We start from the raw sequence: 16,486 nt of genomic DNA, 5'->3' as shown, positions 1-16,486 counted from the left end.
AACGGGAAGATGTCAGGTGTTTGTCTGGTCCTGCTCTGCTGGATCCAGCATGAACCCCTGGAGAGCCAAGACGGCATTTCCTGTGTGACTGACTCTAAAAGCTTCCAGATAAGGCAGGTGTGCTGGCTCACACCTATAATCCCAGCACTTTGGGAGGCCGAGGCTGGTGGATTGCTTGAGCCTAGGAGTCAGAGACCAACCTGAGCAACATGATGAAACACTGTCTCTACTAAAAATACAAAAATTAGCTGGGCGTGATGATGCGTGCCTGTAGTCCCAGCTACTTAGGAGGCCGAGGTGGGAGAATCGCTTCAGCCTGGGAGGTGGAAGTTGCAGTGAGCCAAGATTATGCCACTGCTCTCTAGCCTGGGTGACAGAGCGAGACCGTCTCAAAATAAATAAATAAAAATAAAAGCTTCAGGTGGACAGATCTTCATCAAGACCTCATCTGAATGGTCCAGCATTAGAGAGCAGAGTACCCTAAGCCCTCTTCTCTTGCCTTCCCACCCCTTTATCCTTTTCCTCTCCATAAATAACAACCAATGTTATAAGGGTTTGCTGCGTGCAAGGCACAGTGCTGAATACCTGGCACATATCTTTTTTTTTTTTTTAAGACAGGGTCTCGTACTATTGCCCAGGCTGGAGTACAGTGGCATCACAGCTCGCTGCAGCCATGACCTCCCTGGCTCAAGCCATCCTCCTGCCTCAGCTTCCTGATTAGCTAGGACTACATGCACACACAACCACACCCAGCTGATTTTTGTATTTTTTGTAGAGACAGGGATCTATGTTGTCCAGGCTGGTCTTGAACTCCTAGGATCAAGGATCTGAACGCACGTTATTTCACTCTCTTATTAAACCCGTCAGTCAGGCACTGTGATGATCCCATTTAACAGTGAAGAAATTGAGGCTCAGAAAGGGTTATAGGACTTGTCCAAGCCAGTAAGGGGCAGAATCAGCAAACCGAAGTCCATTGAGCCCACAGCCCAAGCTCTCCACTACAATCTTCCTCTTTCCTTTTCTTTTTTTTTTTTTTTTTTTCTGAGGCGGAGTCTCGCTGTCTCCCAGGCTGGACTGCACTGGCGCGATCTCGGCTCACTGCAAGCTCCGCCTCCCGGGTTCACACCATTCTCCTGCTTCAGCCTCCCGAATAGCTGGGACTACAGGCGCCCGCCACCACGCCCAGCTAATTTTTTTTTTTTGTATTTTTAGTAGAGATGGGGTTTCACCCTGTTAGCCAGGATGATCTCGATCTCCTGACCTCATGATCCGCCCGCCTCAGCCTCCCAAAGTGCTGGGATTACAGGCGTGAGCCACCGTGCCCTGCCCCTTCTTTTTTCTTTCTCCTGTTTACTGCTTATCCTCTACACAGGCCAAAGGCCTCTCCCTCACCCCAAACCAGGCCGTGTACCTGTGTGGGTTTGGGGGCTACTCGGTGAGGCCCCTCAGGTGGAGGAGTTACTGTTTCTGAGATTTCTCAAGAACAGGAAACTTCCCCTTGCTGCCTGCAATAAATCCAAGCCTTCCTTCCTTTGTGATTTCACCCCGGGAGCAACACTCCAGCATGACTCATCACTGGGCCGGCAGGAGATCTCCTCTGGAGACTAGAGGTGACCTTGGCCAGGCACTCACATCCTGTGCCTGTTTTCCCATTTGTCAAGTGGACAGCCCCAGCCTCCCCACTAGGCTTGTTGTGAACTATCTGGCTGAACACAAAGCTTGTAGAAAATAATTTTTGAAACAGAATCTAAAATACTGACAATTCTCTTAACTTCAGCCTATGTCCCACAGACCAAACCAGGATCTAAATCCTTCCCAACCTTAATCCTGGCTGCAAGAGTTCTCCTGAACTCCTGCTGCCTTCTTGGTGTATGGTCGAACTAGGATTACCGGAAAAAAGAAAGCTGACAGGGACAATAACCTGTTTTCCAACTGCGATGGGTCACTCCTCCTTCGGCTCCCCCATCACCCTATATTATAAGCACTTAGTAGTAATATCAGCTAACATTAATGAAACCCTGATTGAATATGTAAATTTATATTGTTTTGCTCTGGCACAGCGCAGTGGCTCATGATGGTAATCCCAGCACTTTGGGAGGCAGAGGCAGGCAGATCACCTGAGGTCAGGAGTTTGAGACCAGCCTGGCCAACATGATGAAACCCTGTCTCTACTAAAAATACAAAAATTAGCCGAGCATGGTGGCGCATGCCTGTAATCCCAGCTATTCAGGAGGCTGAGGCAGGAGAATTGCTTGAATCTGGGAGGTGGAGGCTGCAGTGGGCCAAGATCGCACTAGTGTACTCCAGCTTGGGCGACAGAGTGAGACTGTGTCTCAAAAAGAAAAAAAAATTTATATATATATATATATATATATAGTTTTTCTCATGTAACCCCTTATTACTAGACCCACTTTGCAGATAAGAAAAGTTAAGTTTCAGACTGGTTGATTATAGAAACTCAAAGGTCACACACAGCTGCCAGGTGTCAAAGCCCAGAATCAAGATCGGGCCTGTCAATCTCCACACTGTACTGTCTTCGCTTCGTTTTAAAATTACAAATCCCAGTACGGCTCCCTAGCCACTTTCTCTGCTTTATTTTTATTTTTATTTTATTTATTTATTACTTTTTTGAGATGGAGTTTCGCTCTGTTGCCCTGGCTGGAGTGCAATGGTGCAATCTTGGCTCACTGCAACCTCTGCCTCCTGGGTTCAAGCAATTCTGCCTCAGCCTCCTAAGTAGCTGGGATTACAGGCATGCGCCACCATGCCCAGATAATTTTTTTTTATTTACTAGAGACATGGTTTCACCATGTTGGTCAGGCTGGTCTCGAACTCCTGACCTCAAGTGATCCATCCGCCGCCTTGGCCACCCAAAGTGCTGGGATTACAGGCAGGAGCCACCATGCCTGGCCCCTTCGCTTCATTTTTCTGCATAGTTTCTATGCTCTTTGGTAAGAAATTAACAGTAACAACCCTCCTTTACCCAGGTAGAATGTAAATCAATGTGGGCAGGGATTTCTTGGTGTTTGGCCACTCTTATGCCCCCTCAGTGCCTAAAACAATGTCTGACACGTAGTATCAGCAAATATTCAAAGTATTCAATAAATATTTCGGCCAAAACAAATTAATTTCGCCAAAAATTCTCATTAGCTATTTTTGACTGTCCTTTCTACTAGATTCTAAATTTGACAGCATTTTCTTCATCTCAGTCCCCATAACTGCCCCCCGTCCCTCCCCATTTCAAGTTTAGAATGACACCTTTGAACATAGCAAAATATTACTTGATATTGCAATGTGATTTGGGGGTGGCCTGCTGTTTGGGGAATTCATTCTTCTCTCCACTCCCCACAACAAACAGGCACTCAGTAGAAAACTGTCTTAGGAAGGCTGGAAAATGTCTAGTACTTTCTCATCTTATTCCTGGGTTAGGTTCCTTCCCGTCCCTGCTCCCTGAGGCTGATGGACAGGCAGGCGGGACAGCCCGATCGATGGATGCAAAGGTGCCCTCCTCTGCTCTTGTTTGCTGCTGCGTTTCTGACTCACATCTTCCCTGGGCTGTGGGAAAGTGTTCAGTGTGTGGCTTCACAAACTGCAGTGCAGCAGGGAGAGTGGGCAATTGGAAATGATACGGAAAAGAAAGGATCTAATTAAGCAGAGTCGGTGATAGTGTCGGGAAGAAAAAGCAAGCAAGTGGCAATTTGGATATCTGCCTGCAAATAAAAGAGATGACTGTCGTTTTCTCCTCTGGCTCCTGTTTGCCCTATAAATCTCAGTTCACAAATCCAAGTGTTTTAATTATCGCTGTATAATACAACATGCTGTGCTGGGCCTATCTTAGGGAAATTAAAACAAAGGAGGGGGAAACAGAGGGATTCAGGCTACCCCGTTCTCCCGATTCTCTTGTTTACAATAATCCGAAGGTGTTTCTCCCCCCTTCTGCCATAAACACAACATGGGGTTTTCCAGTATTAAACATATCACCTTCCTCCACTCACAAAAAGGAACTTCAGGCCCTGAGCTGTTGTCAACCATGCAACTCAGTTGCCAGGTGTCACCTTGGCCACTGTTGCTGTTTAATCCCCCAAGAAATCAAAAGAACCAGGTCATGAATGAAATGCCAGGTCCAGCTCAAAAAGGAGAGTCCCTAGTGGGAAGCAGCATGATGATTAAAACTAGCATTTGAATATCACCTTCGCTACATATTAGCTGTGTGGCCTTGGGTAAATCATTTAACCTCTCTGAGTCTCACACTTCAAAGAAAACAAAACAGTGATAAGCAGGATTAAATATATAAGACTATAAAGCACTTAGCACAGTGCTCAACACATAGTAAGTGCTATGCAACACAGTCCCATCTCCAGTCTTTATCTCTGCCATTTCAAATACCTACAGTAAGCTTCTCCCAGAAAGCTGCCTGGTTCACTCCTTCCCTTCTACCTTATCAGTGAGCCTTCCTCACCCTAAATAAAATAGTAGCCCTTCCATCACACACACTGCATTTCCCCTTACATGCTTCATTTTTGTCCATAACAAAGTACTCCTTGACATTTTACATATATACACATACATTCACGTTTCACTTAACGACTGGGGTAAAGTTCTGAGAAATGGTCTGAGAAATGCTTCGTTAGGCGATTTCATCGTTATGCGAACATCGGCTAGAGCGTACTTACTTAAACCTACATGGTATATACAGTCTACTACACACCTAGGCTATACAGTACAGCCTATTGCTACTAGGCTACAAACCTGTACAGCATGTTACTGTACTGAATACTGTAGGCAACTATAACACAGTGATAAATACTTGTGTATCTAAACATAGAAAAGGTAATGCACTGCACTAAGCTAAGACATTAGGATAGCTATGATTTCACTAGGCAACAGAAATTTCTCAGCTCTATTATAAATCTTACGGACCACCGCTGTTATCTGCAGTCTATCATTAACTGAAACATCATTATGCAGCCCACGACTGTACATATATATATATATGTATAGACATATACACATATACATACACATATATATATAATTATTTTATTAGGGCATCTTCTTCATCTAAATTCCAAGAAGGCAGAACTTGTGTTGACCACTGTATTTCCAACACCTGTAACAGTAGTGCCTGGCATGTAATGGATGTTTAATAAATATTAACAGAACCAGTAAATAGAAGCTATTTTTTCCACAATGGTTGGAAGGGCCCTCATAGACCACCTAGACCAAAGTTCTTCACAGGCCAGGAAATTGAGACCAGGTGGCATCAGATGACCTGCCCTATGGTTCCAGCTTCCCCAGAACTGAGTGGCGGGGACTAGGGACCCTGACTTCAGTGGCTTTGCTCTGCCTCAAGTCAGCCCATTCAGTGCCCACAACAACTCAGCAGGTTGGTGCCCCGTGCTCCTCATCTGAGGAATGGAAACAAGGACATGGTTCACCCTCCCAAGTGTCAGGATGTGGATGCCCTAGTGACTGGCATTCTATAAAAGCAAAAAGGACAGGTGGAGACACAGAAGTCCGCTCTGGAAATCCATCAACAAATGTCCTCAGAGTTGAGGAACTGCAGACAGCTGCCGCACAAAGGAGCCAAAGGCCACTGCCTTTCTCTCTCAAAATCCACCCGCACCAAGGACCCTCTTGGCTTTCTGCATGATTGAAGGCAAGCAACTGTGGTCTCATTTCTGGGGTGCCTGGATGACCTCTTGCACAGACACAGGGGATCCTGTGGAGAGAAATGCCAACCCCTGCTCCATCATTTCTAGGTGCACGACTTCTCTGGGTACCAACTTTTTGTGGCTTAGGATCAAATGAGAAAACACGTGCACAGCACCTGGCACAGCACATGGCACACAGCAGGCACATGAAAACATTAGCTGTTAGGAACCGCACGTTTAATATTCAAAGTCAACCCTCCACCATTGCCCCCTAGAGCTGAGAATCTGAATAGAAGGGCTTACATTGGACGGGGGCTATTCAGCCTTAGAAATCCAACTCCAGGTAATCATTTAAAGGAGCCCATTTTCCTATTCAAGTAGAGTGAAAAGAACTCCACCTCAGTCCCCAAGCCACTCAGGACCTCATAAGGCTGGCAAAGGGAAGATTCCAGTCTGAGAGCACTGGCCACCTAACTCTATTCCCAGAAAGTGGAGTCCGGCCCAGAGCTCCCTGGAAGTTGAGGTAACAAGACCCAACAAAAATATCCTGTGTTCTAGCATTAGGAGATATACCTAATGCTAAATGGCCAGTTAATGGGTGCAGCACACCAGCATGGCACATGTATACATATGTAACTAACCTGCACATTGTGCACATGTGCCCTAAAACTTAAAGTATAATAATAAAAAAAAAATCCTGTGTTCTGTTCTCTTCATCACCTGTCTCCGCAAGTGAGTAATAAGACAAAGTATTAAAGAGAGACATCACCAGTAATCAGAATGTGGTAACTAAATGAGTCTTGTGTCTTCCACTTACAATGTGCAAGCTGGTCCGGTTCCTCAGCCTCTCTGAACCTGCTTCCTCAACTGTATAAAGAGAAAAGCAACCTCTACCTCCTGGGGCTGGTCAAAGGATGAAATGAGAAAATTCTGTTCAGCGGTGTCTAGGACATTAGCTGCTGCTTTTAGTTCAAGAAGCCCAGTGCAGCCTATGCCGGAATAAGCATTAATTGCTCCAAAAGAACACTCTGTACAGCAAAGGCAGCCCTTTCCTAGACCACAGACCACACCACTCCAACATGGGCCACAGGTTGGGAGCAAACACTTACTCCACCAGAGGCTTCCTGAAATCTTACAAGCAAATGGGGTGAAAGTAGGAGGAATTCGGATGCAAAAAAGCACAGGTAGAAACTGAGACCCAAACAGCTTCTGAAAAGGGGGTGCCCGGCTGGAAGTGGTGAGGGAAGTTCCCCCACGAAAAAACTTGGACTTGGCAATCATTGCTTTGGACGTCCCGATGTAAATTGCCACTTTTGATGACTTGGGGATTCTAGAATGTTCCGGTCGCTCACTGATTCACAAATATAAGGTCTGGGGTGACCTAAACCTGCGTGGTATGTTCCAAGAGCCCCCAGAGCGTTCCAAGAGCTGGTGACTTTCGGCTCACGTAACTAACCTGGGCCTCAGTTTCCCTCCAGACCCTAACGAAAGAGCTAACGGTTGTTGCCTCTACAGGGAGGCTGCGAGGCTAAACGGGGATGGCGCGCTAAGGCGCTCCCTAGACACAGCACGGAGCTCTCCGCGCGCGGTTCCCATTCGCTCCCGGAGAGAAGGGCGGCGCGCGGGCTCACACAAAAGCCCAGGACCTTCCTGGGCTGCAGCTGTAGAAAAAATAATCATAAGAAAGCAACTGGAACGCGAGCTGGGGCAGCGGCCGGGCCGGGGGCTCCTCCCGCAGGCGCCCAGGAGCCGCTCGGCCCGTGGCCCGGCCGAGGAGCAGGCGCCCCGCGGGAGCGCTGAGGCCCCGCTGTGCCGAGCCGGGCGGGGGCGGCGGAGGCGGAAGCGGGGGCGGCCGGAGCGCGGTGGGGATGTTTAAAGGAAATTTACAATCATTTCCTCTCTGTGGTTTGGTGACAAATCAACAACATCCTGTTCTTTTGTGAGGCTCCGGGCGCCTGCCAGGCGGGGGCAGCGCTCCGGCTCTTAAAGGGACACACACAGGGCCCCTCTCCCTACGGTTCCCTGCGGCTCCCCCGCCAAAAAAATACAGCTTCTTCAAGGCGTCACCTCCGGGGGCGCGCGGCCGGAATGCGAGGGTTGCGGCCGGAGCCGCCCCCAGGCCACGACCTGGATCGCGTCCCTCACCCCCACACCCCGCCCGACGGGAGGAGACGGTCGCGGCGGCGGCTCACCCCTCTGAAGGACGTCGCGGCCCGGGGCCATCTCCCGCCGAGGGGGCGGGCAGGGGGCGGAGGGGCGTCCTCCCGAGGGTTCCCCTCCCTCCCCCCAACCCCAGGGCAGCTCCGCCGGGCTTCGGACCTCCGGGTAGTTATCCCCCTCCCCCAATCCCCTGGCCTCGTGTTTTGCAGCCCCAAAACTCTGTGGATTTATGGTTAAAATGTCGACGTACGCACAGGAGGTTTATAAAACGCCAAAGCAGAGAGAGACTTCTCGAGCTGTAGAAGTAATGAGAATCAGGTGGTCGAGACCAGGAAAAAAAAAAAAAAAACAAAAAAAAAAACTACTCAACTGCCCTCCTGGGATTTCGTTCATTCAGTCATTTAATGAGTATGTTTCACTAAGTGCTGGTCACTACTCTAAGCCCCCGCACCGCAGGAACAACACAGATTCGGTTCCTGCCCACAGGGGGCTTAGATTCTCAAAAATAAATGAATGAACAGGATTATTTCACATGCGTAAGTGCTATGAGTTTAATGGGTCATATTCTACAACAGCGGCTTTCTGTAGGGACACCTCTCTGAGGGGTCTGACCTGAGGCCCCTTTTCATCCAAGGATGAAAAGGCAAGGGTGCTAGGAAGAACTGAGTTGGAGAGGTCCAAACATTATTATCAGGAAAGAGCTCAGAAGTCCCATCCCAAAGACCGAGTGAAGGGCAGCCCCAGGGCTGCATTTTCCCCTTGAGGACAAGCCTTGATAAGGGACTTGGGTCCTTCTGCTCTTGCTATATCGCCTGAGCCGTTTTCTTCCATCTCTCGGCCTCACAACTTCCTATAGGGAAAATGAGACACTGAACTAGATACAGTACTTCTCAACCTAGGTGCAAATGAGAATTCCCAGCAAGGCTTTCAAAAACACTGACACCCCTGACCCCACCTCAGACCAAGGGAATGAGGATCTCTGGTAATGGGGCCTAGGCACTGGCATTTCTGTAAGACTTCAAAAGTGAGTTGTAGTGTACAGCCAGGGTTAAGAACCACTGACCTAGGGCCGAGCGCGGTAGCTCACGCCTGTAATCCCAGCACTTTGGGAGGCCGAGGCGGGCGGATCAGTTGAGGTCAGGAGTTTGAGACCAGCCTGACCAACATGGAGAAACCCCATCTCTACTAAAAATACAAAATTAGCCGGGCGTGGTGGCGCGCACCTGTAATCCCAGCTGCTCAGGAGGCTGAGGCTGGAGAATCACTTGAACCCAGCAGGTGGAGGTTGCGGTGAGCTGAGATGGCGCCATTGCATTGCAGCCTGGGCAACAAGGGCAAAACTGTTTCAAAAAAAAAAAGAGCCACTGACCTAGATGATATTTAAAGTTTGGGTTTGGGTTTAAAGTGCAATAAGGTGGCCAGGCGTGGTGGCTCACGCCTGTAATCCCAGTACTTTGGGAGGCCGAGGCAGGCGGATCATGAGGTCAGGAGATGGAGACCATCTCCTGGCCAACATGGTGAAACCCTGTCTCTACAATACAAAATATTAGCTGGGCGTGGTGGCACCGCCTGTAGTCCCAGCTACTTGGGAGGCTGAGGCAGTGGATCCCTTGAACCCAGGAGGCAGAGGCTACAGTGAGCCGAGATCGCGCCACTGCACTCCAGCCTGGTGACAGAGCAAGACTCCATCTCAAAATAAAATAAAATAAAGTACAGTAAGAAGGCCAAGCGTGGTGGCTCACACCTGTAATCCTAGCACTTTGGGACGCCAAGATGGGCAGATCACCTGAGGTCAGGAGTTTGAAACCAGCCTGGGCAACCCGCCTGGCCAACATGGTGAAACCCTGTCTCTACTAAAAATACAAAAAAAAATTTAGCCAGGCATGGTGGCAGGCACCTGTAATCTCAGCTACTTGGGAGGCTGAGGCAGGAGAATTGTTTGAACCTGGGAGGAGGAGGTTGCAGTGAGCCGAGATCGTGCCCCTGCACTCCAGCCTGGGTGACAGAGGGAGACTCTGTCTCAAAAAGATAAATAAATAAAAATAAAGTGCAGGAAGAGCTATTTCAATTAAGGGCATAATCATCCACGTTCATTGAGTGCTTACCAGCTGCTGTATAATATCCTAAGTAAGCTACATATGTATTTTATCTAATTTAAGTTACAAAGAAAAACCCTACCAACTTAGATAGTATTATTATTCCTATTTACAGATGAGGAAACTGGGTACAGGGATAACACAAAATATGGTCAAGGGCACACAGGTAGTAAGTGGTCTTGTCTGTATCCTGTAAGCTGAAATACCTTTCCAGTGGCAAGGAACAAATTTCTACCTAATGGGGTTGTTAATAAGGCAGAGTATCTACCTAGAGAAGAGCATGGGGTGCTATAAGCCCAGGCTGCCCATACATCTTGGACAGAGGCAGCGGACTGGATTAGATGCCCAGAGTGGAGGTCTTAAAAGAGAGATTGTAACTCAAACAAAACAGACTTTTATGTTTCTTGGTGCTAATCCTCTCGGTCGTTTTCAGAGATGATTCCCATAAATTGTTAAAGGTATGCCTTGGCCAGACAGAGGAAACATTTGGCAAGGTGAGGAGGAAAAAGAACTCCCTGTGTACCCCAGTAATGACCAGGATAGGATACACTCCCCCACCCTCCTCACTCTCCCTTCTAGGGCCACCCCATGCCCTTTTCACCTTTGACCACCTTCCCATTTGTGCAGTTCCCTGAGGGAGGACCCAGGGAGAGTATAAGCATGAGCTGGGACAGGTTCCCTAGGAAAGTAAAAGATCTGAGAAACCAAAGATAAGAAGAAAAGGAAAATGATGCATTCCTACAGTGCGGCACTGTGCTGCTGTTAATAATAAGAGAGCTGGTAGACCAGAAAGATGCTTGTAATATACAAGGTGCAGAATAGGGTTCTCTCACTGATATTTTTGTAAACGACACACACACACACACACACACACACACACACACACACACACACCCCCCAGAACCATCTGGAAGGATAGACTCCAAAGGGTTAGGGTTAGGAGTGATGGCTGGCAGAGGCATGAGGGAGGGTGGTAAAGGGGTGTGTGTAGTGTAAATCTATACTTTTACTTTCTATTCATCTCCATATTCTTTAAATTGGTGACAACAATAATGTATTAACTTTTTAAGATAAAGACACTTCTACTGACAAATAATAAAAATAAATATTAAAAGGGGAAGCATAAAAACCCACCCTGGGTCCTGGGAATTCTATGCAGGGTAGCAGGGTAGATACCTGGTAACGCCATCTTTCGGCTCTTCCCGGTTGATGTCCACCATCCCCTCACCCTCCCACAGCCTTCCATTCCAGTGGCAGGCTCTTAACTGGTCTGCCTACTCCCTTTCAGTCATCATGTGTTACACACAATTTTCTGGGTTTCAGAAGATGGATTTGAGAGGTGCTGGCTCCAACTGACGTAAGAAATGACAAAAGTCACATGAGAGGGAAAAATTGTCCAAAGTGCCATTCGGTGGTGGTGCTGGTGGTGGAGGTGGGTGACGGGGATGGCATTGGAGTTCAAAGGCTCTGACTTCCCCAGTGTCTATGTGTTGCTCTTCTGGAAGCTTAGAAATGGAATCTGACAGTCCAAGCCCTGAAGGAAAACAATAGCGCTTTGTCGTAAGGATCTTATTGCAAAAATCTGAAAGCCTAGGGGTAGGAGGTCTGCTTACAACGTTATGTGCAGAACTGTTCCCTCCAATTAGGAGCTGATAACTCAGCAAACATATGACCTGAGCGACTGGCAGAAGGTGAAATGTCATGCTCTAGGGTGGAATTGTTTAGCCACTCTGTGCTTCCTTTTATTTATGTTTTTTTAGATCTTTGCTGTTTATAAACAGCATAATGGCATGGTTCAGAGCATGAGCTAAGGAGACAGAAAACCCACGTGGGATTTCTAGCTTCACTACCTTTTTAAGCCTCGGTTTCCTCTTCTCTGAAATGGGAATAATATTACTTATATAATATGTAATATTTATATAATATAGATAATATTTATATAATGTAAATAATTATAATATCTATATATAAACATAATACAGACCGGGCACGGTGGCTCATGGCTGTAATCCCAGCATTTTGGGAGGCCAAGGCGGGCAGATCACTTGAGGTCAGGAGTTGGAGACCAGCCTGGCCAACATGGCGAAACCCCGTCTCTACTAAAAATACACAAAATAGCAGGGCATGGTGGCGGGCACCAGCTACTTGGGAGGCTGAGGCAGGAGAATCGCTCAAACCCAGAAGGCAGAGGTTGCAGTGAGCTGAGATCACACCACTGCACTCCAGCCTGGGTGACAGAGCAAGATTCTGTCTCAAAAAAAAAAGTATATATATATATGAGAGAGAGAGTATATAATATAATAATATATATTATATAATACATAATATATAATATATAATAATATATAATTGTTATATAACTATGTATTATATTAATATGCAATTAATATAAATATAATATATAATTATATATTGTATATTATATTAATATTAATTATATGTTATACATTATTATATTAATTATATATTAATATATAATTAATATAAATATAATATATAATTATATAAATTATATAATTATATAAATAATATAAAATATATAACTAATATATTAATATTAATATATAATTATATAATACTATGACATATTATTATATAATAGGATTATATAATGTATAATATGTAATATATTATAATAATAGTACTTACCTTACAGAGGTGTTGGTGAGAATTAAATTAGCTAATACAGGAAAAGCCCTTAGCTCTGAACCTGGCACACGCGGTAAGTGGTATATAACTAACAACAAGAAGATCCAAGAAGGTGGTAAACTGTACCTTACAAATAAGAATAAGGAAGGTGACTCAGTTAAGTGGCTCATCAACACTGACATACCTACTAGTTTACACATCTCAAATTGAAATCTGAATCTTGGCCTCCAGAATGATAGGTGCTCCAGAAGACCTGTGTCCACCAAAATCCTACGTGGTTGATCAATTACTTCATTAAAAAATTATCACCTTCAGGCCAGGCACAGTGGCTCACACCTGTAATCCCAGCACTTTGGGAGGCTGAGGCGGGTGGATCACAAGGTCAGGAGATCGAGACCACCCTGGCTAACACAGTGAAACCCCATCTCTACTAAAAATGCAAAAAATTAGCCGGGCGTGGTGGCGGGCAGCTGTAGTCCCAGCTACTCTGGAGGCTGAGGCAGGAGAATGGCGTGAACCTGGGAGGCGGAGCTTGCAGTGAGCCCAGATCATGCCACTGCACTCCAGCCTGGGTGACACAGCGAGTGTCTGTCTCAAAAAAAAAAAAAAAAATTATCGCCTTCATCTAAAATCATTTAATAAGGCCCTTTTTACCTACTTACATATGCCCTAGTGCTAGCCGCTCTACAGACTGAAATAGATGAAATTCTTTCCTTCCATTCTTCTGGAGCCTAGTCACCTTTATTTTTTTAACTTTTATTATCATTCAAATGATTTGGGCAATTTCATCGTATACTACATCCTTTCCAAGGCATGCAACCTGACCATAAAATAGAAAATTAATGCTTCAATAACAATAATTATACAGAAAATTTTCCTGAAAATAACATGTAGACTATTTTCCTTGGCCTTTGTATTCAAACAAAGATGAAAGAACTAAGCTGTTAAAAAGCTAAGCTGTTATTCTTTATCTATTCTTCTTTCAATTACTTTTTCTATGACAAAATAGAGTTGTCTTATTGAGACTGCAATTCAGAATTCCAAGTTCTTTCTAGTCTTATCAAAACTTGGCAAATCAAAGAGTTTGAAAGTTATTTTGTGCTTTGTAATAAATTTAATTTACAATCTATTTTGCTTAATTTAAATATTTCTGCATCAGTAGTTACAGAACCATTTCCTTCACTGCATTTTTTAATTTTATTTTTAATTGACATAATTATACATATTTATAGATACAGTGTGATATATTGATACATGTAAACAATGTGTAATAATCAAATCAGGGTAATTAGCATAGTCATCACCTCAAACATTTATCATTTCTTTGTATTGGGAACATTCAAAGTTGTCTCTTCTGGCTATTTGAAAATATATAATAAGTAATTGTTAACTGTTATCACCCTACAGTGCTATAGAACACTAGGACTTATTCCTCCCGTCTAGCTGTAATTTTTTTTTTTTTTTTTTTTTTTTGAGACAGAGTCTCACTCTGTCACCCAGGTTGGAGTGCAGTGGCATAATCTCAGCTCGCTGCAACCTCCACCTGCCAGGTTCAAGCGATTCTCCTGCCTCAGCCTCCCGAGTAGGTGGGATTACAGGCGCCCATCACAGTGCCCAGCTAATTTTTGTGTTTTTAGTAGAGAAGGAGTTTCACCATTTTGGTCAGGTTGGTCTTGAACTCCTGACTTCAAGTGATCCACCCACCTCACCCTCATAAAGTACTGGAATTATAGGCATGAGCCACCACACCCGGCCTAGCTGTAATTTTTTTATCCATTAACCAACCTCTCTCTATTCCCTTTACCCATTACCCTTCCCAGCTTCTAAGAACCACTCTTCTACTCAATGCTTGTATGAAGTCAACTTTTTTACCTCCCACATATGAATGAGAACATGTGGTATTGATATTTCTGTGCCTGGCTTATTTCACTTAATGTCCTCCAAGCTTATCCATGTTGCCACAAATGACACGATTTCATTCTTTTTTTATGGCTGAATAGTATTCCATTGTTTATTTATAGCACATTTTGTTTATCCATTCATTCCTTGATGGACACTTAGGTTGATTCCATATCTTTTTTTTTTTTTTTTTTTTTTTGAGATGGAGTCTCACTCTTGCGCCCAGGCTGGAGTGCAGTGGCACCATCTGGGCTCACTGCAAGCTCCGCCTCCCAGGTTCACGCCATTCTCCTGCCTCAGCCTCCTGAGTAGCTGGGACTACAGGCGCCCGCCACCGCGCCCGGCTAATTTTTTGTATTTTCAGTAGAGACGGGGTTTCACCGTGTTAGCCAGGATGGTCTCCATCTCCTGACCTTGTGATCCGCCTGCCTCGGCATCTCAAAGTGCTGGGATTACAGGCGTGAGCCACCACGCCTGGCCTGATTCTGTATCTTAGCTCTTATGAATAATGCTGCAATTAACATAGGAGTACAGATGCCTTTTTGACATACTGATTTCCTTTCCTTTGGATTAATACTCCAGTGAGATTGCTGGGTCACATGGTAATTCTATTTGTAGTTTTTTAAGGAACCTCCATATCATTCTCTATGATGGCTATACCAGTTTACATTCCTGCCAACTGTTTATAAGAATTCCCTTTTCTACTCAGCCTTGCTAGCATTTGTTGTTTTTTGTCTTTTTGATAACAGTCACTTGAACTGGAAGAGAAGATACTTCATTGTGGTTTTATTCTTTTGAGACGGAGTCTCGCTCTGTCACCCAGGATAGAGTGCAGTGGCAAGATCTTAGCCCACTGCAATCTCCGCCTCCCAGATTCAAGCAATTCTCCTTGCCTCAACCTCCCAAGTAGCTGGGATTACAGGTGACTGCCACCATACCTGGTAATTTTTGTATTTTTAGCATTTTTAATAGAGAAAGGGTTTCGCCACTTGGCCAGGCTGGTCTTGAACCCTGACCCCAGGTGATCCACTCACCTCAGCTTCCCAAAGTTCTGGAATTATGGGCATGAGCCACCAAGCCCAGCTTTCACTGTGGTTTTAATTTGCATTTCCCTGATGATTAGTGATGTTGAGCATTTTTTCTTTATTATTATTTTTTTTTTCTTGAGACAGAGTCTCACTCTATGGCCAGGCTAGACTACAGTGGCATGATCTCAGCTCACTGCAGCCACCAACTCCTGGGTTCAGGCAATTCTCCTACCTCAGCCTCCCGAGTACCTGGGACTATAGGTGCATGCCACCATGCACGCCTGGCTAATTTTTTGTATTTTTTAGTAGAGATGGGCTTTCACCATGTTGGCCAGGATGGTCTTGATCTCCTGACCTTGTGATCCACCTGCCTTGGCCTCCCAAAGTGCTGAGATTACAGGTGTGAGCCACCGCGCCCGGCCTTTTTTTTTTTTTTTTTTGACACGGAGTCTTGCTTTGTCGCACAGGCTGGAGTGCAGTGGCGCAATCTTGGCACCACTGCCTCCTGGGTTCAAGTGATTCTCTGTCTCAGCCTCACAAGTAACTGGGATTACAGGTGCACACCACCACACCTGGCTAATTTTTGTATTTTTAGTGGAGACAGGGTTTCGCCATGTTGGCCAGGATGGTCTTGAACTCCTGACCTGAGGTGGTCCACCTGCCTCGGTCTCCCAAAGTACTGGGATTATTATAGGCATGAGCCATTTGTCTGTCTTCTTTTGAGAAATGTGTATTCAGATCATGAGCCCATTTTTAATCTGATTATTTGGTTTGTTATTAAGTACTTCGTATATTCTAGATACTAACCCTTTGTCAGATGAATAGTTTGCAGATATTTTCTCTCATTCTGCAGATTACCTCTTTACTCATGACTGCTTCCCTTGCTGTGCAGAACCTTTTTAGTTTGATATGACCCCATTTGCCTCTTTTTGCTTTTGTTGCCTGTGCTTTTGAGGTCTTACCCATAAAATCTTTGCCCAGATCTGAAGCATTTTCCGTT

General features: G+C 45.4%; 1 long non-coding RNA gene across 1 annotated transcript in view; it reads right to left on the bottom strand.

Annotated features, from left to right (window-relative positions):
• Positions 1-16,486, bottom strand: part of LOC129036938 (uncharacterized) — a 257,911-nt gene that overhangs the window by 219,600 nt on the left and 21,825 nt on the right. The window contains exon 3 of the long non-coding RNA XR_008502690.2: positions 11,087-11,444. This is a non-coding gene — a long non-coding RNA (uncharacterized LOC129036938). The remainder of the gene's footprint in view (positions 1-11,086; positions 11,445-16,486) is intronic.

Source organism: Pongo pygmaeus, chromosome 4 (genome assembly GCF_028885625.2).
Source record: "Pongo pygmaeus isolate AG05252 chromosome 4, NHGRI_mPonPyg2-v2.0_pri, whole genome shotgun sequence".
NCBI classification, from domain to species: Eukaryota; Metazoa; Chordata; class Mammalia; order Primates; family Hominidae; genus Pongo; species Pongo pygmaeus.
This window is presented reverse-complemented; position numbering and strand designations above follow the sequence as displayed.